Consider the following 27,557-nt stretch of genomic DNA (forward strand, 5'->3'; position numbering starts at 1 on the left):
AATAATGGAGTGGGTTGCCATTTCCTCCTCCAGGAGATCTTCCCAACACAGGTATCAAACCCAAGGCTCCTGCAGCTCCTGAATTGCAAGCAGATCTTTACTGCTGAGCCACCAGGGAACCAAGCTGATACCCCTGTATAATTTACCCCTATATAATTCCTTCAACTTTGCAGGAGGCTTAAGAAAGTTACTCAAAAGGAGGGACCTCTGAAGACAAAGAATTGTCAGAGAGGTTTAAAATACTCAGAGACCATTAATCTTAAGTGCACTGAAAAGCAACACCGTAGTGGGAAGAATTTTGGCTCCAAAGTCTGATTCAGCCTTTTCCAATGATTATCCTAAGGGCCATTATATCCAGGAGTTCAGGTGTTACATGTAAAATAAAAATCTTATTGCCTCAATATTTGGCGAAATGATGCCCACTCTCCCCACCCTCTGAAACACACACGCGCGTGCACACACACACACTCCTAACTGCACATAGGCAAAAGTGTGCTATGAACCTCCAAGTAAAAAAACCTCACTAGAAATGTTTCTCAGAACCACCTGCCTTCTTGATTTTTTCCCAAGTTGATCTAGGCCTGGTTCTTTCTGAACTATCACAGAAAAAGAGTATAACTATGGGAATCAAAATAAACCAAAAATAAAATAAAGAAAGCTGAGCACGCACACAAAAAAGTGCTTTGGAATCTCATAATGATCTGAAAAATGAAGAATAGACGAAATAGTAAAGGACTAAGCTACAGAGCTTGGTATCTCCCTTAAGGAAGCTACTCTTGTTGGTTAGAAAGATCTGTAGGTATACAGGTGGAATGATTACAGCACAATATATTCTCCTCTGAGTCTACAAAAGTGCAACAGCAGGTGTTGAGCCACTGGTGTCTGTCAAAACATGTAAAGTTGTTGAATGCTCTGTTTCAAATGAGAGACAGATATGTGTGTATATATTTAATATATTTAAATCTATGACTCTAAGGCTATAATTCTTCTTTAATTAGCATTGTCATGTATTCATATATCCCATATTTTATAATGTCCTAATTTTAATTTATCCTTAATTAGAAGACCATTTCAAATACATTACTAAAACTCTAGAAATATTTTTAACATTTAATATTTTAAATGTCTTCAAATAAATTCTCATTGTTTATTTTTATTTGAATTTGTATTGATACCTCACAGTGAAAGTGAAGTCACTCAGTCGTGTCCGACTCTTTGCAACCCGTGGACTGTAGCCCACCAAGCTCCTCTATCCATGGGATTCTCCAGGCAAGAATACTGGAGTGGATTGCTATTTCCTCCTCCAGGGGATCTTCCCAACCCAGGGATTAAACCCAGGTCTCCCACATTGCAGGCAGATGCTCTAACCTCTGCACCACTTTGGAAGCCCTCACAGTAATTATACCTATTAATTCCTATAAGTCTAATAACATGTAACAAACAGGTGAACAGCTAGTGAATAAATTTCAAATATTTTGAGCAATTCCTGAAGAATTTCCATAGCTTTCTGAAATACAATAATAAATAGAGGATTTAAATAGAGGACTATTATGTAGAACTGCTCAGTGAGATATCCTTTGGTTGTGTGCACCATCTGAATATAATTTAAAAAGTAGGTTCAGAATTTTAACCAGAATTAGCCTCCATACCTCTCCTCTCACCAAGCCCTCCTTCCCTGCCTCTGTACACTACTAATTTTCTATTGCTTCCTAACAAATTATTAATATCACCAACATAGCAGCCTGAAATAATACCTGCTTGTTATCTTGTAATTTTTGTATGTTAGAAGCCAAGGCACAACTGAACAGAGTTCTTTGTATCAGGTTTTACAAACTTGAAATCAGATGGCTAACTGACCTCCATTTTTGGTGCCCAGGGTCCTTTCTTAAGATCATGTAGTTGTTGACAGAATTCATTCCTTGCTGCTGTAAGATTGAGGCCCTGTTTTTTCTTTTTGGCTCTTGTTCAGAGACTGATCTGTTCCTGTTTGTTGCTCCCCATAGCTGCTTGCCAGGTGGCCCCCTCCTTAGCCCCTTACACTTCCAATTTCTGACTTTTCTAACCTTTTTTAAAAAACATACCTGATGAGGTCAGGTATCCTCAGACAATCTTCCCTTTGATTAATTCAAAGTTGACTGATTTGAATATGATCAAGCAAATGATAGCCCATCTTATTTATTAAACCAGGGGACCACAGTCTTGGCAGCTATCTTAGACAATATTTTTCACAGTAGAAGTGTCTTTGCTATTTTGTTTGAACCTGCATCACTGGGATGTTTGTGCCATTATGTACTACAAGTTTGAAGTAATATTAACTTGAGCAACAATTGGGGCTGATGTAAAGAAGGGAAATAGTCATATTAAAATAATTGTTTTGATCACATTAAATTGTTAATTTCTCTTGAAGTGTTGATTTGTATAAACTCTCAAAAACATCATAAGATGAATGTATTTAAAGCAGAGTCATTACCTATGTTTCTTTGAAATGTCTTAATATTTCTCACAAGTGATTGCTTTAGAAATCACCATTTTAATCATATCGTAACAATCAGTATAATAGCAAAAATGCTCTTAACCTTTACAACATTAAATGTTGATGTTTTCATCTATAATATATTCATATGTTCTTCTTAAAGGGCTTCTAAAGACAAGTTGATATTCTTTTGTAAATTCATAATATGGTAAAAAGTAGTAATTTTCTTTCTAAGGACATTTTTCCTTTTATCTTAAAAGGTTATGACAAATGAGTTGGATTCCCTCATTACACCCTTCTCTGGGTTTCTAGAGAATTTTTTATGTCAAAACAGATGGCATTTGGCAAGCAAATGCCTGAAACTTGATGTGCTCATCAGAAGTTCTCTTAGAAATATTTCTGTGCAGAGGGAAAGTCATTTGTTCTCAACAGTTTTTCCACCACAAGATCATGTTAGCAAATTATACACAAAGGGTACTAATTAGGTTAATAACAAGAATGTTTACAAACTTCCTTCTAAGGAATATGTCTAGAAAAAGAAAGGCACAGTGTACCTGAACTTTCAAAAGACTGAAAGGAGAATTTGTTGCCAGGTTTTGAATTGCAAGCAAGTATTTTAAAATAGTGGATGTGGTGGCCAAGGAGATCAAACCAGTCAATTGTAAAGGAAAATCAATCGTGAATATTCATTGAAAGGACTGGTGTTGAAGTTGAAGTTCCAATACTTTGGTCACCTGATGTGAAGAGCTAACTCCTCATTAGAAAAGACCCTGATGCTAGCAAAGATTGAAGGCAAGGGGAGAGGGGATGACAGAGGATGAGATGGTCAGATGGCATCAATGGACATGAGCTTAAGCAAACTCTGGGAGATGGTGAAGATAAGGGAAGCTTGGCATGATGCAGTCCATGGGGTCACAGAGTAGGATATGACTGAGCGGCTGAACAACAACATTTTAAAGTAATGCATTTGTTTCTATTTCTTCTTTTCCTTTAAATCCATATACTTTCAGTTTTACCCTCTAGAATTGTTATTTACCCTCAATTAATTTTGCAAAATCAGCACTGGCCCAAAGTGACATTTAATGAAAATGAAAATATTCATAAGAATTTTATGTTAGCCCATATCTAAGTCAGTCAATATAGTTCTGCTCTCTAAATACAAAGTATGTTGATGAGAAAAATAGTTCTAAAGAATATATTAATTCTGATATATGATACTAGCACAAAAATGTTATAAGACAAACTGAAGAGTAATGATAATTTTAATATCTTCACAGCACTCAATTTACATAGGTTACTACTAGGAATAATTTAAATAATTCTCTAGGTCCTTGTCAAATTCAGAGAGTCAAGTGACAGAAATTATAGTACAATTTCAGTGATTCATATCTAGACACATTTTTCCATCTCCAAACAAAACTGCATCTTTTAAAAAACAGATCATTTCTTTGACCAGATATTCATTAATATTACTGATGTTGAAAAATATGAGGGAAACAGAAAATTATTTAATCATAATAATACTTTAATTCTAATCAGTTAATATCCTCAATGATTTTTTTTTCCATAAGGTGTATGTTCTAATTCTTTAAGAAAATTTGTAGAAGTAAAGTGAAGTCACTCAGTGGTGTCCAACTCTTTACAACCCCGTGGACTGTAGCCCACCAGGCTCATCCATCCATGGGATTCTCCAGGCAAGAATACTGGAGTGGGCTGCCATTTCCTTCTCCAGGGGATCTTCCCAATCCAGGGATCTAACCCAGGTCTCCTGTATTGCAGGCAGACACTTTAACCTCTGAGCCACCAGGGAAGGTGGTAGAAGTAACATTAAAACAGCTCAAATCTGATATTTCAAGAATAGTTACATAAATGTGTATGTTTCTCTATATATCTCATATAATTAATCTTGTGTTAGTTGTGTATTTGTGATGCTTTTACACTGATTGAATGGTAAGTCAAAGATAAAACTATATTTAAGAGCCATCTTACACTTTTAGAAATATTATCTATGTCATATAACATCAATATTACTTGTAAAATTTCTAGCATCAGGGCCTTGATATCTTTGAGTCAAGCTTGTAGAATTTACTATTATTTTTTGAGAGAATATTTTTGTTCCAGTTCTCAGCTAATGATATGCACTTGATATCATAAAGTTTCTACATGGCAAGCCAAGAGAGATTGTTAAATAAATCCACTCTTTATCATACTCTGAGCACATAACACCTGACATGGACTGGTAAGGACTGAATAGTTACTGAATGTAAATTGCTTCTAAATGTAGAAAAGTGCTTTTTTTTTTTTTTTTTCTGGATGAAAAACTTTTCCTTTCCAGACTTTGGCTAATCAGGCTTCTGTTATCACATACTTTTTCAGATAGGGTATAAAAATCATAATTCAAATTTCTAACAATATCTGGAGACTGGAATATTCAAAGTTAAGGATATAAATATTGATTGACTTATACAAAGTCTATTTTATTGGAAATGTAAGTAAATATTTGAAAAATAAGCTTATTTTAAGTAGCAAGTCTGTAAAATTCTGCTATCATTAATAACAAATACTATTTACATAGCACTTGCTCTCTGCAGTCTCTACATATTTAATACATATTCACTCAAGAATTCTTCAGATATCTATGAAATAAATACTATGATATATTTGTCTTGTAGGTGAAGGGTTTGAGACACAAAGAGGTGAAGTATCACTAATTCAGATAAAGCAATGCTAGATTTTCACTCAAACTCTATAGGTTCTTAGTGTCATAAGAATTGTCATTATTGTCTATCATCATCATCATTATTCTAGATTAAGACAGAAAGAGAAAGATCTAAATTCTCTAACAGGAAGGGTTTTTTTTCCTCTCAAATGTAGGTTGCTTCCTAATAAAGGTATCAAAAATCAAGGACAGTTCTGCAAATCTGTTGCTTTTACCACCAATTAGAGCAGGATCTAGTTTAAGCAATGTAATATATCATTAAGTATTTTTAAAAGTCCACTGATACAACAAAAACAAACATCTTTTCTTTTTCCTTCAGAGAATTGCATAACTCTTGTACCACAGTTGCTTGAGGAACACATAAGTCTTCAAGTCCCTTAGAATGTTACAAGACACTTCATCAGATTGCTCCAGCCCCTTCTTGCCACGCCCTTTCATATATTCATTGATCTCCAGGTCTGTTAACTACTTAATAACTTTCAAAGGTGCAAACACATTATTTTGCTCCTCAAATTTATGTGAGATGGTAACTGTTCTTGGGAAGGTTCTTCTAACATTTCTGTGTTTTAAAACTTTTCTATAATGTATGAGATCATAGAGGTACCCTCTGTCTCTAACTTGATAGTGCCATTTTTTTATATGGCATTATAATTAAGTGATATTTATTGTGTCATTAACCTAGTCTGGGTCCTGGAGATAAAGTTAAAAGAAATAAACCCATTTCTTAAAGAAACTTAAAATCTAACAGGACAAATAAGGAAGTAGGCAGACCACTTCAGATTAAATGAATACTCTAGTTAAGTTGATATTTATAGGATTCACATGGCAGTGGATCAATTTAGCTGTCAAAGATTGATTAGCAATTCAGTAAGGTCAACTAATTCCTTTTATTCAGACTGCTATTCTGGTGTCATGATATAATTTTCTCTTATGTACATCAATCAGCCCCCTAATTAAATCTGACCCTTTATTTAGTCTTTAAAATATAAGAAGCTAATGTACCAACTTAATAACAATAGAGTTAGACCAACTTACTCAGCAGTCATGGACCAGATGCAGAGGTAAAGTCAAGTCATTTAACTTGATACCTGTCAAAAATAGATGATATTTTATTTCTCAAATTACGTAGGACCTGAGTGGGGAAGAGGAATAATATTTATTAGGGTTCCTAAAAAGTCCTAAAACTAAAGCAAGAGAAATGAAAATGAGTTGAATGGCATTGAAACATGTATAATATTATATATGAAATGAATCGCCAGTCCAAGTTCGATGCATGATACTGGATGCCTGGGGCTGGTGCACTGAGACGACCCAGAGGGACTGCACGGGGAGGGAGGAAGGAGAGGGGTTCAGGATGGGGAACATGTGTATACCTGTGGCGGATTGATGTTGATGTATGGCAAAACCAATACAATATTGTAAAGTAATTAACCTCCAATTAAAATAAATAAATCTAAAAAAACAAAGAAACCAAAAAAAAGAAGTATATGTGTGGATAGGCTTTTAATGAGGTTGGCCATTTGACTCTGAAATATAGACTTCTATAGGATAATGAGGCATTTTCACCTTGAAAAGTGTAGAAATCAGGTTGATTGCATTTTTACAATTGAATTGAGGCATTGGAAAGAAATTTTAAACCTTACAGTACCTAGTATATTGACCTTGGTCTTATCCATAAATGACATTGTTTTACAGAGGAGCGAGTCCTTAGATTAGCAGCATCAGTATCATCTAGACTTCTCAATTTGGGATGCAATTAGAGTCACCTGGGGGTATCTCATACCCAATTGTTAAGGGTAGGGCCCAGGTATAAGTAGCGACCTAAAACTCAGGAGGTGATTCCAAGGTGCAGAGAAGGTTGGGAACCTTTAAGCAAAGATGAGGACCTCTGAAATTTACAGATGTTGACAGTCTCAGTAGCCTCAGAGATGGCTGTGTGCGGGCAGCAGAGGCAAGAAGTATAAATGAAGGCCAGAAAAGCATGTCAGTTACAAGCTGTTGGGTTCTAAGCGCAATAGACTATATGTTTGCCATCCTTTGCAAAGGCACATGTTGAAATCCTAATCTCGACCAGCCTCCTCTGTCCATGGAATTTTCCAGGCAAGAATACTGGAGTGGGTTGCCATTTCCTTCTCCCTTAACACTGTGATGATCTTTGGAGTTGGAGACCTTGGGAGGTAATAAGCTCACAAGGGCGGAGCCCACTTGAATGGGATTGAAAGTGAAAGTAAAGTCGCTCAGTCCTGTCCAACTCTTTGTGACCCCATGGACTGTAGCCTACCAGGCTCCTCCCTCCATGGGATTCTCCAGGCAAGAGTACTGGAGTGGGTTGCCATTATCCTTCTCCAGGGGATCTTCCCGACCCAGGGATCGAACCCAGGTGTCCTGCATTCCAGGCAGATGCTTTAACCTCTGAGCCACCAGGGACTCCAAGGAGGGCCGAGTGAGCTGACTTGCTCTCTTTTCTACCTTGAGGGATTTGTGGAGACATCAGCAGTCTGCAGTCTGGAATGGGACTCTCAGCAGAACCTGACCATGCTAATCTCAGACTTTCAGCCTCCTGAATTGTAATAAATATATTCATATTGTTTATATCCAGTTTATTGTATTTTGTTGTAGCCCAACTGAGACAGTTAGATAGGGACTGCTGGGGCATATATTTATTATAGGCAGCATAGCCAGAGGCACTCTAGCTAGCTCAGACTTTAAAGTATAGTCTACCACAGTTCAACACTCAGGTACAAAATTAAATAATAGATGTGGCTTAGGTAGTAATTCAATTACAAAGAAAAGAGCTCCTCTTGCTCTAGATTTTTCTGTTTGATTTAAAACGTCAAGACTGCTCCATTCAGCATGTATTACATAGTACCCCCTTACCTGGGTAGGGTTACCAGGTTTAGTAAGCAAGCATAATATGCCATTTTTGAGTATTAATTTAAAATAAATACTGTTATAGTATAGGTAAATAAGTATGTGCCCTAAAACATGGGACCTACTTTTACTAAAAAAGTAGTTGCTGTTTATCTGAGTTTCAGTTTTAACTGGGCCTTCAGTGTTTTATGACAACCCTGTATTAGTGTGATGCAGTAGACATATTAGGCTTGTGTTGGAAAACTGTTATCAGCTGTTCCAGATTCTCTTCTGCATTAAGGGTCAAGGTGGGGATTGAAGGAAATTGTTTAAAATAGGTAGCTTGTCTATAAAATTAGGTTCTTGAAAATATTCAAAGAATTGCTCAGGGCGCTCAAATGAGGCAGGTTTTTCGGTATTGCTTATTCCTGAGGAAAATATATTTAAGAAATTCATTGAATTCAAAAACAATGTTTTGCCTAGAACATGGCTGAGATATAAACCTGTACCTCTAGTGACAAATATAGCATTAGAGATTTTAATTCAAGAATTTATTTAAAAAAAGATAAAAATAATAAAAAACTCTGAGTTATTTTTCAGCTGAACATGGAATGGTAAGCATAACTTGCAAAATGCAAAACCAAGACATTTATACAAGTATAAAGTGAATGTTTTTCAATCATGTATGTTAAATGCTCATTAGTGAGGAAAACACTAAGCTGTTAAAAGTAATTCAAAATATGAAAAACATACTTATGCACATGTATGCTGCTGCTGCTAAGTCGCTTCAGTCGTGTTCGACTCTGTGTGACCCCATAGACGGCAGCCCACCAAGCTCCCCTGTCCCTGGGATTCTCCAGGCAAGAACACTGGAGTGGGTTGCCATTTCCTTCTCCAATGCATGAAAGTGAAAAGTGAAAGTGAAGTCACTCAGTCGTGCCTGACTCTAGCGACCCCATGGACTGCAGCCTACCAGGCTCCTCCGTCCATGGGATTTTCCAGGCAAAAGTACTGGAGTGGGGTGCCATTGCCTTCTCCGATGCACATGTATAAAGAATGGCAAAATAATAAATTTGCTAATAGCTGCAAAGCTAGTTAATATCATTATATATATATATTCAAGGGCAATAAAATATAATATTTGGACTCATATTTTCTACAGTATGAAAGTCTATTTTATTCCTGTAAACAGAATTTTTATGCACTTATACTATCAATTTTCTGCAACTTAACTTCTATACCTAAGATTTGTGAAATAGAGTGATCAATAGAAAGACAACTAGAAGGACAAAACCCTGTGAAAAAGTGAAAGTCAGTCATGTCCAACTCTTTGTGACCCCATGGACTGTAGGTCACCAGGCTCTTCTGTCCATCAAATTCTTCAGGCAGGAATACTGTGATGGGTAGCTATTCCCTTTTCCAGGGGATCTTCCTGACCTAAGAATTGCACCTGAGTCTCCTGCATTGCAGGAAGATTCTTTATTGTCTGAGCCACTGCAAAAACTTGTGCAATCAGATAATCCTCAGAGATTATGTTAACCAATACCCAACAGTTACTGAAAAGACACATAATAATATCTTTGGTCAAATTCTAATTCTTTGAAAACCTTTCCTGACAACAGTAAGGCAAAAACTTTCTTAAGCAGGCATATTCCTCAGAACCTGGGAATTTGAAAAATATTTTCTCACAGAGGTAAAATGCTACATTCAGCCCTTATTGCTTTCAATTTTAGGCTGACATGATTGTATCTCTCAGTATTATAGTTGTTCCTATTTCCTCTCTGCTTTCTTCTTGCACTATAAATTTTGGCTTTATTTTCCCCTATATGAACTATATTTGCAAGCTCTTTATTCAGATCATCAATATATGTATGCAATTGCCTTTATTTTTCAATATTTCAACCTTGTCTCTATCTGGATTTTATGTTGTATAGTAGTGGTAAATAATCTACAAAATTTGAAGAAATGTCTTAAATTCAGTGATTAAGTTACACTTTTACTGAGTTTTCTGCCATTGGTCAATTCTTTCTACTTATCAACCCCTACATCTGAATTTCATCTAATGTGTAGCGCGGCTGTGTAGAAAGACATCTGAACATGTTCAATATACATCTCCATTGAGATGGATTACATTTAACCCCATTGAACATAGTTGTTCCTCCACAGTGGCATTTCTAAGGCATGGCCTTTTCCAAATGGTCCCCAGCCAAACAATCTATGACTTATTTACTGATGTTATCACTTTGTCAAGCTTCAAGCTCTTTTTATGTTAGCCTGGTCTTAGTATTGTGTTTATGTCAGATTTAACCCCATAAGTAAAGTTTGGTGTTCGAGCAAACTTTTAGGAGTTAAAGAAATTTTATAAGGCTGCATTTAGGAAGCCCCCTAGTTTGCTCAGTGGTAAGGAATCCACCTGCCAATGCAGGAATCATGGGTTAGATCCCTGGATTGAGAAGATCCTATGAAGGAGGAAATGGCAAGCCACTCCAGTTTTCTTGCCCAGAGAATTCCATGGATGGAGGAGCCTAGCAGGCTACAGTTTATGAGGCTGCAAAGAATTCAGAGTGAGCACACAAGTATGCATACATAAGGCTACCTGAACCCCATCAATGTAGGCATGGCAAACCTCAAAATTTAGTCCCTTTTGCCATGGAAAAAGAAATTTTAGGAGCTTGTGCCTACCATGAGTATATAGTGAAAGCCATGCATAGCTTTGTTCTGTTCTAGAATCACAAGCCATCAGAAGGGTCTTTCTCCATCTTCATATCTGCAAAGTGCTCATCTAGTGACAGAAGTGGCATGTATTTCTACAGCAGCACCTCAAATTTTTGATCTATTGATTTCTCTTTACACTGTCCTTATTCTAAGCCATTGGTATCTTCTGGAGTGAGTAGCTATTCCCTTCTCCAGGGGATCTTCCCAACCCGGGGATCAAACCCAGGTCTCCTGCATTGCAGGTGGATTCTTTACTGTTTGAACTACCAGAGTAGCCCATTTTCCTCTAGTCTGGGCAAATGGGGAAAATATGCATTTTCTTTGTGATACATATTGGAGTCTTTCAGGACCCTTTTTTTGTAAAAACAAGTCCTGGATTTTGGAAGGAAACTTTATCTTGAGATTATATTCCTCTATGTAAATTTGAAAGTCAGTAATTGAAAATTGCTTTTTTTTCTCCCCTCCATATTTCTGCAATAACCATCGTAGTACATGCTTAGTAAGCCTTGGGTTTCCTAGCTCCCTCTCCTAGCCAGAAGTACAGAGGACAAATTGTCATTGTATGAAAATATGCATGTGTGGGGAGGTAAAGTAAAGAGGTAGCCTATTCTGTTTTCTGAATATGTAACCAATAAAGTCTAGATCCTGTAGTGGATTCCTTGATGTACTCTCCCCCTCCAACTTTAGGACCAAGGTGTTCCTTCCCCTGGTTGACTGGAGTGTTGCTAGCCAAATCCGTCTCTCAGTATAATGAGCCAGGTCATCTAATGTTAGACCAGCTCTCCAGAGCAACCTGTATTTAAAGACAAGTAGGGGAACAAAGTCCAGCTCTTTGCTTCAGTAAAACTCTTCTGAAGGGCCATTTCAACTCCAGAGCATCCTCAGGAATCTGCTGAGATCTTTGTTACAAATGCATTTACACTTTATCCTTTCCCTTTGATGACACTGATTCCCTCATTTCTTTCGTGTTGTTCTAAAGAGAACTCCCCAATAAATCTTCTATATACATAACTCTGTTTTAGAGTAATATGACTTACAAAAACTCTCTAAATTAGAAGCTGACCAATAATTATATATTTGTTCTAAAAGAATGGATCAAGAGACAGTAGTCTCCAATTAGAAAAATTCCTTCTCTTTCTTCCTTTCACCTAGTCTTCTTTTCTATATTCCTTCTTCCTTAACTCTTCCTGGTCACTCTGGTGAATAAGCCTGATCTGCCTTAGATAAGAGGAGTTTGAATGGGCCCTGGAGCCCGCTTGACTGGATTCCCTTCTTCTACTTGGCAAGGACAACTTTAGAGAACTGTGAGGAATCCCTGGGCTTTGGGAAACACCTTTGCAACATCCCTGGATTGAGCCAGGTTAGGAAGCAGAGATCTTGCCATTCCTACCAGATCAGTGGTTCAGATATTAAGCTGTTATATCCACATATGCATCTTGCTTGAACACAGTTTTAAGTACTTGTTTTTACTTTAATAAATGTTTATTAGCTTAGTGAATTTATAATCTGTTTTCCAATAACTTTAATTTTATTTAAGTACCTCTCTTATCCTATTAGTGGTTATAAGATCAAAATAATTATATAACATTGCTGTTAGAGCTAAGAAATAATCCACATTTGGCAACATGTGTACATATTTTAATCAAACTCCTTTAAGAAAAGGAAAAAAAAATGGGTTAATGTTTGTTGGAGTTGAAACCTATTATTTGTTGGCCATTTTTCTAGAATGAAGGGAATAAAAATCACTAGCCACCCAGCATTCTTATTTATGCAACCATATATGTTATACCCTAAGTTTTAAACTTTTCATTATTGTACAGAAAGGATTCTGAAGACAGTCTCTGTTTTCCAGAAGTCAGAAATGTTGATTAACTTTCTAGGAAGAGTTTAATTATTATAATAAGAAAGATGAAGAAACTGAGATGTTGAACATCATGTTATCAAGACATTCATGTCTTGCCACAGTCTTGTGGTACCACAAGGCTACCACATTCAAACTCTGTGGTAGACACCATTGTTTTCTACTTAACAGCTATATGCAAAATCTTTCTTGGGTTTATGTTGATGAACCCAGATTGTTCACCACCATACAGTTGAAACTGACCTTTAAGAGAGAAGAGGACAGTGCCCTCCAGCTTAGCCTCATGGAGGAAATATTGATGGGTTTAAGCTATACCTAGTTCCTCCCTCTTGCAAACAAGTAGTTAAGACATGAATGAGTGAATGAGAGTCACTCAGTTGTGTCTGACTCTTTGTGACCCCATGGACTGTAGCCTGCCAGGCTTCTCTGATCATGGGATTCCCCAGGCAAGAATACTGGAGCAGGTATCCATTCCTGTCTCCAGGGAATATTCCCAACCAAGGGATCGAACCTAGGTCTCCTATATTGCAGGCAGATTCTTATAGGCATGTGATAAAATGCTAGTTATAAAGAACTGAGTGAGAATTTGTTCTGGGTAGATTATGGAACATGTTTCTTCAAACACACACACACAGGCACACATGCACAAACATAAGCCTAGAATCTACCCTGTGGATAACTTAAATGAAGATGTGATATTCAGAATTACTGTGTCCATCTTGCCACAATAAAGGTAAAAGCCAGTGGAATTTTATAGAATTTGAACTGCTTTAATAACACTGAGCCACCCAACTCTGGCAGTACTATCCAATGGGAAGAACATCTTATATAAACGATTATGGCTTTCATTATTTTAGCTCACTTTAGTTTGGTATTCTATAACCAAACTCAAGAATATTGACATATATTTCACAAACATAGACACTGAGGGCAATTTGAATCTCTCTCTACAGAATTCCCAGATCTCTCCTACTGACTTGAATAATCTTAATATAGCCAGTCAACTCTTTCCCTTTGAGAATATTCCATGTTCAGCAAACATTTGTTAAGTATATATGATATGTATATCACACTCTTTACTGCTATTGCTCATACAACTGTAAGCCTCTGAAGCATTCCAAGGAAGTGGATGTATTAATTTCCTATGACCATTGTAACAAATTACATGAACTAGGTGAACTTCCCAGGTGGCACTAGGGGTAGAGAATCTGCCTGCCAGTGCAGAGACATAAGACATGCAGTTCAATCCCTGGGTCAGGAAGATCCCTTGTAGAAGGGAATGACAACCCACTCTAGTATTCTTGCCTAGAAAATTCCATGGGCAGAGGAGCCTCATGGACTACAGGCCATGAGATTGCACAGTTGGACATGACTGAAATGATTAGCACTCTTAGCACTCAGGTAGCTTAAAATGACAAAACTATTCCCTAACAGCTCTAAAGTTTAGAAGTCTGATATCAAGATGTCAGCAGACCCATAATCCCTCTAAAGACTCTAGCAACGTATCTTTCCTTGCATCCTCCTGGCTTTTGGTGGGTGCTTGCAATTCTTGACCTTCCTTACAACTCCTGAAAACTGTCTCACTCCATTTCATACCTTTGTCTTCACAAAGTTATCTTTTCTCTTTGTGGCTCTATGTCTCCAAACAGCCCTCTCATTGTAAGAATATGAATCAGTGGCTTTATGTCCCGTCTAATCTAATATGATCTCCTTCCAGGGGCCAGCGTGAGGAACTCCGCCCATGGCAAAGGTCATGAGGAAGGAGGCTTGACATACGCAAAGGCGTGATCAAGCCTCAGGAAACCCCCTGTTCCCGAGCATCTACCCCCAAAATCAGAGTCTATCTACTTTACTGTTTCATGCTCTCGCCTACACCTCTGACTTTATGGGGGGGCTGTTCCCCACCAGTTCTCTCGGAGAAGGAGTTAACATGCAGCTCCAAGTCAATAAAAATTCATGGGTATGACAAGAGTGTTTCAGCTTACGGACTCCTTTGAAGGTTATCTAGCCCACCTGTATAGGTTCGTCCAGCCACATGTGATTGTTTACAGCCTCCCAATCTGAGAGGCACGAGATGTTTTAGACTTACTAAAGGCAAATTCTTCTGGGGAGTTGGAAATTATTAGTATAGCTGGTTGGTTAGGAATTATATTGGTGAAGGGTTTTTCATTTGTTGTGCCAATAATTGCTGCTAATTCCCTGCCCTAGGTGTGACAAGGGTGTCTTAAGTCAAACCTCTCTGCTGACAGACTAGCTTGTGTGACAGGATTATCCATACTCCTGCCACTACACACATGATTGTTTACTACCTCTCAACCATAAACAGCACAGAGGATTTTGGAGTATTTTGAAAGTCTTAATTAGCATAGGGCTTTTCTTATTATTGAGTCAATGATTGCCACCAGGCCTCCATATCCTTAGGCACCTGGGAATATATTAATCAATGTATTTGGAATATAGAAAAGGAAATATAGTAGTTTTTTAAGGTTAGCAATGCTAGACTTTTTGAGTTAATGAATTTTCTCTTTTGTAATAGATCACTGTACATTGTTATAAATCACTGTGTCCTTGCTTTGTAAAAATGTAACTTTATCACTATCTTAAGACTAAATAGCTCTTAAGGGGAGCATTGTTGAAAGGATTTTCATTTGTTGGGCTGATGTTTGCTGCTAAATTTCCATGTTCCCTGCCCTTATAATGAATATAATTAACAGACATATAGGAGAAATAAGTATTAACCTTTAATCATATAGGAGAAATAAGTATTAACCTTTAAGATTAATCATGTTAACCTTGGGTTAAATAAATTCCTTTCTTGACTGTAACTCACTACACCCTCACCCTATAGGAATGCAACTTTACTTGGAGGGTGGTGCCTGGTTTAAGAAAAAACACCCTTGGAAAAAATAAGTTTTTTGGTTACCAGAAAGAAAGGATCATAAAATGTCAGCAGGTCTCATGGTCAGAAGATGTAAAATCCCTAAGACCTTTTTTCTATACATTTGTGTGAAGCACCTGATTTTGATAAAGGTCAGGACTGCTGACCCCCGCATGACTCTGTATTCATCCCTATGTGTAACAAAAGGTATATAAGCAAACCCAAAAATAAAGAAATGGGATCAGTTTCCGGAAAGACTGATTCCCCCATGTCACTTCTTTCTTGCTCCCTGTTTCTCTGGCTGAATTCCCATCTGGAGCATGGATGCTATTCCATGTAAACCAAGTTATTCAGCCTCTTTTTCTCCACTAATTTTCCTACTACACTATCCGTTTCTAATCTCTCTATATATCTGTAATTAAATATGTATTTTTCTAAGGACGCTGATGCCGTCCCCACCTTTGAATTCCCTGGATCCACCAGGGCTGGACCCCGGCAATCTCGTCTTAACTTGATTACATCTGCTAACACCCTATTTTCAAATAAGATCACATTCACAAGTTCTAGGTGGACATGAAGTTTGGGGGGAACACTATACAACCTAGAATAAGGAGTAATGTGATCCTGAGTTTCAAAAGACTGCACTCACTGCAAAGTATACCACCTTCCTATTTCTCCAATATTCTGCTTTTGTAACTTGATGCAGGGCTAGAAATATGATCACTATTTGAATTAGAATCATATGTAATAAGCCCTATGAGAAAGATATAGATCTTCCACACTACTCATAAATTATTTGTATTAGATACTTTATGCATTTTTAGGCTTCTTTGTGACTACTGTGTCTTTACTTTCACATTTTACCTACTTTCTAGTAGGTAAATTGAAGTAATCCATGTATTTTTCAGACAGTTGAGCTATTACTGATTATATACAATTCATGTGTTCATTATACCAGTACTCATTTCAACATGCCTATTTCCAGGTAGTATCGTAAGCTCTGCAAATGCAGCAGTGAATGACAATAGCAACAGAAATAAGAAAATATAGTCTTTACTTATATGAAGCTTAAATTCTAACAAGAAAATGGGAAAGTTGGACATTAAGCAAATATCTAAAATATTTGTTGTTCAGTTGCTCAATCATGTCCAACTCTTTGCGACCCTGTGACTGCAGCATGCCAGGCTTCCCTATCATTCACCATCTCCCGGAGCTTGCTCAAACTCACGTCCTTCAAGTCGGTGATGCCCTCCAACCATCTTGTCCTCCATCATTCCCTTTTCCTCCTGCCTTCAAACTTTCCCAGCATCAGGGTCTTTTCCAATGAGTCAGCTCTTTGCATAAGGTGGCCAAAATATTAGATAAATAAATTAATGGTAGTTAGTGCCAATGAATAAAAAAGAATATAAGAAAAAATTAGAGGATCTTTCATTTTGGTATCAAGTGGTCAGGAATACATCTCTGAGGAAGTGACATTTGGCAGAGATGCTAATGATGTGAGAGCTAAAAGTCATTACTGACTCCATATTTTCCTCAGGATAAAATAAAAACTTCACAGTTTTGGAAAGGCCCTTTGAAGTCTCTTCATTAACTTTTCAGCTTCATCTCTTTCACTTGTTAACATAATTAAGAGATTTTTTTAATAAGATTTCTTATTAGGATCAACGTGCTTTTCATCAGTAAATCTCAGAATATAACTTTTGTTCACAGAGTTAGAATAATTTAACTTTACACTTTGGAACACAGAAATGTACACATAACTATTTAACATTTTCATATAATGAAAACATCAAATTTCAAATTATGACCAACTCCTAAAGTCTGATATTTAGAGCCTATCATTCATGACAGCATATAATTCTGTTTGACCTTTTTAAAATGTATAATTTATAAATTTATATGTTCAGTTATTCTTAGTACCCAAATTCATTTGTTGGTAAACTAGAATCAATAAGTTGAATTTCTATGCCTTTTTTTTTATTTTTCCCATATCCCCTAACACAGTTATAAAACATAGTTAGTGTTTTAACATTTTCAAATCTCAGAAGAGTTCAAATTCTCTTTCATTCAATGGTAAGTGATGATATAGATAATAGTGATAAAAAATCTTATATGAAAGAACTGTGAAAATCCATCAATATATTCCAACTGGAAACCAAATGTCTGTAATAGCAGTCAGACACAGGTTTGATCCCTGGGTTGTGAAGATCCCCTGGAGTAGGAAATGACAACCCACTCCAATATTCTTGCCTGAAAAATTCCATAGACAGAGGAGCCTCATGGGCTACGTCTGTGGGGTCACAAAGAGTTGGACAGAACTGAGCATGCATGCACGCATCACAACAATGATGGCTTAGACAAAATAACTTATCATATCCTCCTAGACAAGGGTCTTAAAAACCAACTAAGTTAAAATGTTTCTAAGGGATAAAGTTAATTCTAGTCACCTTTTAGACACACATGTTTTCAGTTATTTGAGACAAAATTTAGCAAGGATAGTAGTGTACTTTAGTCAAACTCTGCTGACAAAGCAAACACAAAGTAGAAGGTATCCAGTATCTTCAATAGCACCATCTTAAATTACAACATGACTTTGTTGGAGTACATGACTTTAATGGAGTAAACTACTGAGGGGTGGCTTTTAATAACCACTTTAATATTAATTTAAAGCTGAAAGCAAATAAGAGCACTGAACACATGCCAAACAAAGTGTAATTAATATGTGGCTTACATAGAGGCAACTTGCACAATCACAGATTCAGCGAACATTAAAATATTGAAACACAATGTGTGAAATGGGTTGGTGAATAATATATAATAATTACAATACATTAAAATTATTTACTATTTCCAGAGTCATCTAGGACACAGAACTTGTTCTAAAATTCTAGTTTGAAAATTGGAGCACAGATTTTGAAATATATGGATGTTGTGAGGTGTGGGGTATAGGGCGAAGGATGTTGCAGATATTTTAAGGATTCCAGATATGAAGAGATGTCTCTAGCTTGAAAAGCTCTTGGATGGACAGGAAGGCTGTTCCACAGAGCTGAGGAAGGTTTATTGTGCATATGCTCACACACAAATACAAAGAAATGCTCAGACCCTGACTGCAGAGGACCCAAGGATATTGAACACTTATTATGCACGGTGTATGTGTGCAGAGCCTTCATTCATTAGGTAAGTTTGAAGTTCTTTCCTTATTGGAAAATTGTCCTTTTGTGGTGTTGGCAAGGATGAGTGCAGGCCCTTGTGATTCATTGTGATAAGATCTGTGGAAGGGGAAACAATACATTGTATTCCTGTTATCCGGAGAAGGCAATGGCTCCCCACTCCAGTGCTCTTGCCTGGAAAATCCCATGGACAGAGGAACCTGGTAGGCTGCAGTCCATGGGGTCGCTAAGAGTGGGGCATGACTGAGCGACTTCACTTTCACTTTTCACTTTCATGCATTGGAGAAGAAAATGGCAACCCACTCCAGTATTCTTGCCTGGAGAATCCCAGGGACAGAGGAGCCTAATTGGCTGCCATCTATGGAGTCTCACAGAGTCGGACACAACTGAAGCGACTTAGCAGCAGTAGCAGCACATTCATGTTAACAGGTACACACCTCAACATACCTTGATGACCCTCCTCTCTCTCCCCCTCTTCCTGCAAAACCAAGGAACTTCCCTCCAGCTCACCACCTCCCCTTCACCGGCTTGCTCCCTTCTGTGCCCTGAACAGTTAGCTTCAAGGAGAGCCCTTGAATTTTGACTCAGTCTTTCAGTAATGACTGCTTAAAGTTTCCAGTACCTACCCCTTCTTTCTTCTTTGTTTTACTCTGGTTTCACAACAGATGCTCAGCTAACAACTGCCTCTGTGTGTGGAATCTTTTACTGAATCGGTCTGTGCAAGGCATGCATCTATCTCACTCCCTTGATAGAATCAGGTTAAAAAGAGTCAAACTCCTGGGTCCAGCAATTAGCTCAGTGTATTTCCACATGCCTCTCATTCTCTCCTAGCTTCCTCCCCATCCGGTTTGCATGGTCTTCACCCTCACTGTAGGCATGTAAACAGTGTTCAGGTTAGAAGGTCCTGAGTAATGGTGGAGGGAAAAGGATCATGAGAGAGGAGTGAAAGCATGGAGGGCAAAGGGAAGACTAAGATGATAGGCAGTGACTTCAGTGTCCTTTGGGGTCTACCAAATAACTCGGTCACTAACGTTATTTAATGGAGAAATCTTTGAAGGGACTAATATTGTTCTTTATCATATTAGGGCATCTTGATAGTTGTATACACAAAAGTGTCATATTGAGAGGGTCAATTCCTAGGCAGGTTGATAAGTCCAGGGTCCCCAAGGAGGCGAAAGGGGTCTGAGGCTCTCAAGGAGGAGATAAGCATCTGGAATTCTCAAGGAGAGGAAAGGACAAACTTTTTTTTCCCCCTCTACATTCCTTAGTCTTAATCACACAAAACGTTTTTTTTCTTTAAACCCAGAACTGATGATTACACAACAAACAACTCAGTTTAAACTCTGTACTAGGCATTATATAGCAACACTGTATCCTGCTTGAGGACAATTTCTCCTTCCTGAAAAACCTTCTGACTAATCCTGATATCTTAGAATGTGTATTATGGGATTGGGTGCTGTAGGATCTTTCTATTGTTAAACTCTAATACTGTTATCCTAAAATGTAAATTGTGAAACTGGGTCTGGTAAAATTTTCACAAACTTAAGATATTCTTTTGGTTTATTGTAATAACCAATTTAAAAAGTATATAACTCCCTTGCTAACACTAGCGAGAAGGGCACTCTCTGTCCCCCTTCTGATGTCCGTGTCAGAAGGTTTCTCTGTCCCTTTTCATACTTTAATAAAATTCTGCCAAACAGAAGCTCTTGAGTGATCAAGCCTGATCCCTGGTCCTGAAGATAAATCATCGGAGATCAAGAATCTGATGCCATTCACCATTACCTATCAATATCACAACTTCTATAAATAAATAGATGACTGAAAGTTACTAGAATAAATTGATTTGTGCCACAACTTGTTACACATTAAACTAAAATTGCAGTCTATTTCTAAAATTATAGTTTAATTCAACAATAAGAGTTATGATTGTTTTATCTTGGTTCAGATATTTATATTATAGTATTGTCATGCTGGTGTATGTTCCTCAGTTCTTTGTCTCATCACAACAAAGATTTGGAGCGACGGACATTAAAGCGACAGCCCTTCACAGCTCTCGGGTCTTGGACAAACCGTGTTATAGCTCTTAGGCAAATCAGTGTTACAGCTTTATTTTATTTAGAAGATAGCAGGAGAATGCATCCTCAAAGCGTGAGGGCATGCCAACCCAAAGACTTGAACAGAAAAGAGTGGAGGAGTGCATGGGGGAGGGAGAGAGGGAGAGAGAGAGAAAGAGCGCACGCACGTGGGAGAGAAAGAGAGCAAGAAAGTGCTTTGGCTCCTCCTTTTATATGTTTTCCCCTCCACCTGGGCCTACCCTATGCAAATTAGGCTTAGCCAGGAGTGCTGTTTGTTCTACCTGAAGTCTTCACTCTGGTCCTTGGACCTTCTTTTGTTTCATTTTCGTGGGCCTTTCCCTTCCTTGTCTTGTAGCCACCACCATTTTCCCTATTCTACCTACCTAACAGCATTGATTATAAAACATTATAATTTTTATCCATGTATTTAAGTGAGTGTTTACAAAAAGGAGTTTTTGACTTGGACCTGGATCTGTTAAGTTCAGTTGCTCAGTTCTGTCCAATTCTTTGTGACCCCATGGAATGCAACACTCCAGGCTTTCCTGTCCGTCACCAACTCCTGGAGCTTACTCAAATTCATATCCATTGTGTTGGTGATGTCATCCAACCATCTCATCCTCTGTTGTCCACTTCTCTTCCTGCCTTCAATCTTTCCCAGCATAAGGGTCTTTTCCAATGAGTTAGTTCTTCACATCAGGTGGCCAAAGCATTGGAGTTTCAGACTCAGCATCAGTCCTTCCAATAAATATTCAGGACTGATTTCCTTTAGAATGGGCTGGTTGGATCTCCTTACAGTCCAAGGGACTCTCAAGAGTCTTCTCCAACACCACAGTACTAAAGCATCAATTCTTTGGCACTCAGCTTTCTTTATAGTCCAACTCTCCCATCCATACATGACTACTGGAAAAACCATAGCTTTGACTAGGCAGACCTTTGTTGGCAAAGTAGTGTCTCTGCTTTTTAATATGCTGTCTAAGTTGGTCATAACTTTTCTTCCAAGGAGCAAGTGTCTTTTAACTTCATGGCTGAAGTAACTATCTGCAGTTATTTTGGAACCCGCTCAAAATGAAGTCTGCCACTGTTTCCACTGTTTCCCCATCTATTTGCCATGAAGTGATGGGACTGGGTGCTTAGTTTTCTGAATGTTGAGATTTAAGCCAACTTTTTCACTCTCCTCTTTCACTTTCTTTTTTTTTTTAATATAAATTTATTTATTTTAATTGAAGGTTAATTACTTTACAATATTGTATTGATTTTGCCATACATCAACATGTATCCGCCACAGGTATACATGTGTTCCTCATCCTGAACCCCACCTCCCTCCTCCCTCCCTGTATCTTTTATCTCATGAGTGACATCTATTTAGAGTACATAAATGTTCTTGTGTTATTAGATACATTTTTAATCCTTTACCAAGCTTCATATTTTATTTTGATATAATAACATTTTTAGGGATTATACTTAAAAATAGTAATAATGACATTTGGTAAAGTTTAAACTGTTACTGTGGCTTCCCCTGTGGCTTGCTTGGTAGCAAATCTTCCTGCAGTGTGGGAGACCTGGGTTCAATCTATGGATTGGGAAGATCCCCTGGAGAAAGGAAAGTCTACCAACTCTAGTATTCTGGCCTGGAGAATTTCATGGACTGTAACAGTTCATGGGGTCACAAAGAACTGGACATGACTGAGTGACTTTCTCTTTCATTTTTCACTTTTAAACTGTTATTACAAAGTCTGTGGCTATTTTCTTTCAAACCAGTTTTTTTTTTTTTTTTCCATATGGAATGTAAAACAAAAATATCATACTTAAATTTGTCTTTTCTCGAGGTCTCAGGAGAAGTAAGTTGACTAAGTTGACATAAGAAATAGTATTTATTCATTCTCTTTGATATATTACATAAGGTTTATCAAAGAGTGAATCATTTACAGTTCAGTTCAGTTCGATCACTCGGTCGTGTCAGAGTCTTTGCGACTCCATGAATCGCAGCACGCCAGGCCTCCCTGTTCATCACCATCTCCCAGAGTTCACTCAGACTCACGTCCATTGAGTCCATGATGCCATCCAGCCATCTCATCCTCGGTCGTCCCCTTCTCCTCCTGCCTCCAATCCCTCCCAGCATCAGAGTCTTTTCCAATGAGTCAACTCTTCGCATGAGGTGGCCAAAGTACTGGAGCTTCAGCTTTTAGCATCATTCCTTCCAAAGAAATCCCAGGGTTGATCTCCTTCAGAATGGACTGTTTGGATCTCCTTGAAGTCCAAGGGACTCTCAAGAGTCTTCTCCAACACCACAGTTCAAAAGCATCAATTCTTTGGTGCCCAGCCTTCTTCACAGTCCAACTCTCACATCCATACATGACCACTGGAAAACCATAACCTTGACTAGACAGACCTTATTCAGCAAAGTAATGTCTCTGCTTTTGAATACACTCTCTAGGTTGGTCATAACTTTTCTTCCAAGGTGTAAGTGTCTTTTAATTTCATGGCTACAGTCATCGTCTGCAGTGATTTTGGAGCCCCCAAAAATAAAGTCTGACACTGTTTCTACTTTGTCCCCATCTATTTCCCATGAAGTGATGGGACCGCATGCCATGATCTTCGTTTTCTGAATGTTGAGCTTTAAGCCAACTTTTTCACTCTCCTCTTTCACTTTCATCATTTACAGAGTGACTGTCAATTTGCTGGTCTAACAAGTTGATTTCCCTTTTAATAAATACCTAATTACATTTAGTTATTTTTATTCACCACAGGTTATTTATTTAGTGCCTGAAATTTGTTATGTGGGCTCTTCAGATGCAATTGAACACTTTAATAGTTCATATGCAATTGAAGATTAGAATAAAGGGAAATCTCTACAGGAGCATGAGCTGCTGGTTCTATTCTTGTCACATCAGAGAAGAAACTACAAAAATCTGATTAGTCACATATATAATTAGTTTGCAGTTCTTCAAAATTAAATAGTTTAAAGGATTGTTGGACTCAGAAATCAAAGTGCTCCTATAGTTTCCTGAACAGTGTGGAATGAATCCTCTTTCACTTTCATTTAGAAGCTCTTTAGTTCTTCATCACTTTCTGCCATAAGGGTGGTGTCATCTGCATATCTGAGGTGATTGATATTTCTCCCTACAATCTTGATTCCAGCTTGTGCTTCATCCAGCCCAGTGTTTCTCATGATGTACTCTGCATATAAGCTAAATAAGCAGGGTGACAGTATACAACCTTGATGTACTCCTTTCCTTGATTTAGAACCAGTCTATTGTTCCATATCCAGTTCTAACTGTTTCTTCTTCACCTGCAAACAGATTTCTCAGGAGGCAGGTCAGGTGGTCTGGTATTCCCATCTCTTTAAGAATTTTCCACAGTTTCTTGTGATACACACAGTCAAACGTTTTGGCATAGTCAATAATGCGGAAGTAGATATTTTTTGGAACTCTTTTGCTTTCTCAATGATCCAACCGATGTTGGCATTTTGATCTCTGATTCCTCTGCCCTTTCTAAATCTAGCTTGAATACCTGAAAGTTCATGGCTCACATACTATTGAAGCCTGGCTTAGAGAATTTTGAGCATTACTCTGCTAGTGTGTGAGATGAGTGCAATTGCATGGTAGTTTGAATATTCTTTGGCATTGCCTTTCTTTGGGATTGGAATGAAAACTGACATTTTCCAGTAATGTAGCCACTGATGAGTTTTCCAAATTTGCTGGCATATTGAGTGCAGTACTTTCACAGTATCATCTTTCAAGATTTGAAATAGCTCAACTGGAATTCCATCACTTCCACTAGCTTTGTTCGTAGTGATGCTTCCTAAGGTCCATTTGCCTTTGCATTCCAGGATGTCTGGCTCTAGGTGAGTGATCACACTATCATGGTTATCTGTGTCATGATCTTTTTTGTACAGTTCTTCTGTGTATTTTTGCCACCTCTTCTTAATAGCTCTGCTTCTGTTAGGTCCATACCATTTCTGTTCTTTATTGAGCCCATCTTTGCATGAAATGTTCCCTTGGTATCTCTAATTTTCTTCAAGAGATCTCTAGTCTTTCCCATTCTACTGTTTTCGTCTATTTCTTTGCTTGATCATTGAGGAAGGCTTTCTCATCTCTCCTTGCTATTCTTTGGAACTCTTTGTTCAAATGGGTGTCTTTCCTTTTCTCCTTTGCCTTTTGCTTCTCTTCTTTTCACAGCTCTTTGTAAGGCTGCCTCAGACAACCATCTTGCCTTTTTGCATTTTTTCCCCCCTTTGGGATGGTCTTGATCAGTGCCTCCTCTACAATGTCATGAACCTCTGTCTGTTGTCTTCAGGCACTCTATCAGATCTAATCCCTGGATCTGATAACAATTTCTAAAGGCATAGATAAAATTGAAATGGCTAGAAGAGTTTCCGTTACTGTGTATAAATTTGAAATTATTCCAGTAACCTTGTAATTTCCAGCTAATAAGTGAACTAACATTCTTTATCTAATGAGTTACTTTATGACTAGTTTCCAATTTACTCTAACATGATAATAACTTAGTAATATATTATTCTTTATGAAATGGCAGGTATGAGCATCAGTGTATTTATCAATGTTGACTGAATTTATAAAACTGTTTTTCCCAGGACAGAATATAATCAACAGATCTTAATTTCTTTAGATGATGGGAAAGATATTTATAAACAAAAATGAAAGTAAAAGTAATTTGTCACTAGCTTTGTCTCTGTTTACTCTTTTAATATTGTATCGTTTTGTTCTCATTTCTGGCTTATATGGTACATTTTAAAACTGAAAGAGGAAAATAAATTGATATAGCTGTAACTATGTATGGAAGGTCAATTATCTAGAGAGTTTTAAGATGAGATGTTACTTGCATTTGTCTGTATCTCCATTTTTCTTTTAACCTCAAAGTTTTATTTTGGTGTACACTCAAGGGAGAGGTCAATTCTTGATTGAATACTTTTCTGAAATGGGTTGAACTTAGGTCATCCATTGCTCAAGGATTCCTAGAGAATTTATTCTTGTCTGTTATGAAGTCTTGTTCTGTTTTTACCGTGAAGGCACCACATTTCATCTCACATCAGACACAGGCTAGCTTTCTAGGACTCATTCCTTATGCTATAGATGTTGTTTCTTGCCACCTTTATCTCAAAACTACCAACCCAGCAACTCCCCAATAGGCTTTCTGGTAACAGACTATTTCATGTTTCCAACCTCTCACTAAAGGAAAATTTCAATTTCCTGAAGTTTCAAAATGGCTGCCTCAAGGATTAATGATTAGAGGAATGAGAACATGCAGAGGCAAAGAACTGCAGTTGGGAAGGAGAAGTGGTATCAATTTAAGCAACACATAAATCACACAGCAGAGTCACAAGGTCGTCGTTAGTCCTTCCCTGAAAAGCCTAGATAACATTGTGTGATGCACATACGTCAGTTTACACAAAAACAACACTCCCACCAGATGAAACTGCTGACCACAGGCACACTGACCTCAGTCCGGTGAGAACCAGAAGGTTGATGATCGAGATACTTGAAATATCACTGTTACCTCAGTTCAGTTCAGTTGCTCAGTCTTGTCTAACTATTTCAAACCCCATGGACTGCAGTACACCAGGCTCCCCCGTCCATCACCAACTCCTGGAGCTTACTCAAACTCATGTCTATCAAGTCTGTAATGCCATCCAACCATCTCATCCAATGTTTTCCCCTTCTTCTCCCACCTTCAATCTTTCCCACTGTTACCTCCCCATCAACCAATCTGAAAATTAAGCACAAGCTGATTAAACACCCTGATACCTTTCCCTCACACTGTCATTAAAAACCTTTTCCTGAATGCCATTGGGGAGTTCAGAACTCTTGAGCACAAGATGACAGTTCTCCTTGCTTGGTACCTTGCTATAAACACTAATTTCCTTTGTTGTAAACTTGAGTCAGTAGATTGACTTTTCTGCATGTCAAGTGAGTGGATCCAAGAGTGGTTTGGTAATGCTAGGATGGGTTATTTGGTCAATGCTGACATGAGACCTTACTCCTTTTTTCCAGACCATTTAAATTGTTTAGCATGATTGCATGTTTAGTGTTCAGTCCATCCACCAAAGTGAAGTCAGTGTTTGCGATGTGAAATTCTCTGCAATAAGCATTTTATATGTGTAAAAAATTCATTTAATTCTCTGACATGGTATTTTAGCAGATAAAGAAACTGAGTAAAGAAGTGATCTTATGTAGTTTACCTATCTATTAATACATCCAGTATCTCATATGTATCATTGGCATGAGGACATATATAGAACTTGAGAGAGTTCTAGAGAGCATATAGAGCTAGAGATTGTATTAATATATAGTTTAAAACAGAACTTGTTCTCAATTAAAGCTAATTATTTATTAATATCATGAAAGTTCATTATTTTGTGAAGTAAAATGCTTAAGCAAAATATTTAAATAGAGTAAGGCTTAGGACTGTCTTTAAATATTGTGTGTGTGTGTTAGTTATTCAGTTGTCTCTGACTCTTTGTGATCTCATGGACTGTAGCCCTCAAGGCTCCTCTGTCCATGGAGTTCTCCAGGCAGGAATACTGGAGTGGGTTATCATTTTCTCCTCTAAGGGATCTTCGTTACCCATGGATTGAACCTGGGTCTCCTGCATCGTGGGCAGATTCTTTACCATCTGAGCCACCAGGGAAGCCCCCTTTAAATCTTAGAAAAAAACAAAAGCATCTTTTGGTTATTGTAGAAAAATGGAATTTCCTACCAAAAATTTTTGTGGGTATCAAATGCAATTCTTTATCCATTTCACCTACAGATATTTATTAAGCACTTGTTATAATTGTAGATATTTTGGTAGTTATTG

Source organism: Ovis aries, chromosome 6 (assembly GCF_016772045.2).
Source record: "Ovis aries strain OAR_USU_Benz2616 breed Rambouillet chromosome 6, ARS-UI_Ramb_v3.0, whole genome shotgun sequence".
NCBI lineage: Eukaryota > Metazoa > Chordata > Mammalia > Artiodactyla > Bovidae > Ovis > Ovis aries.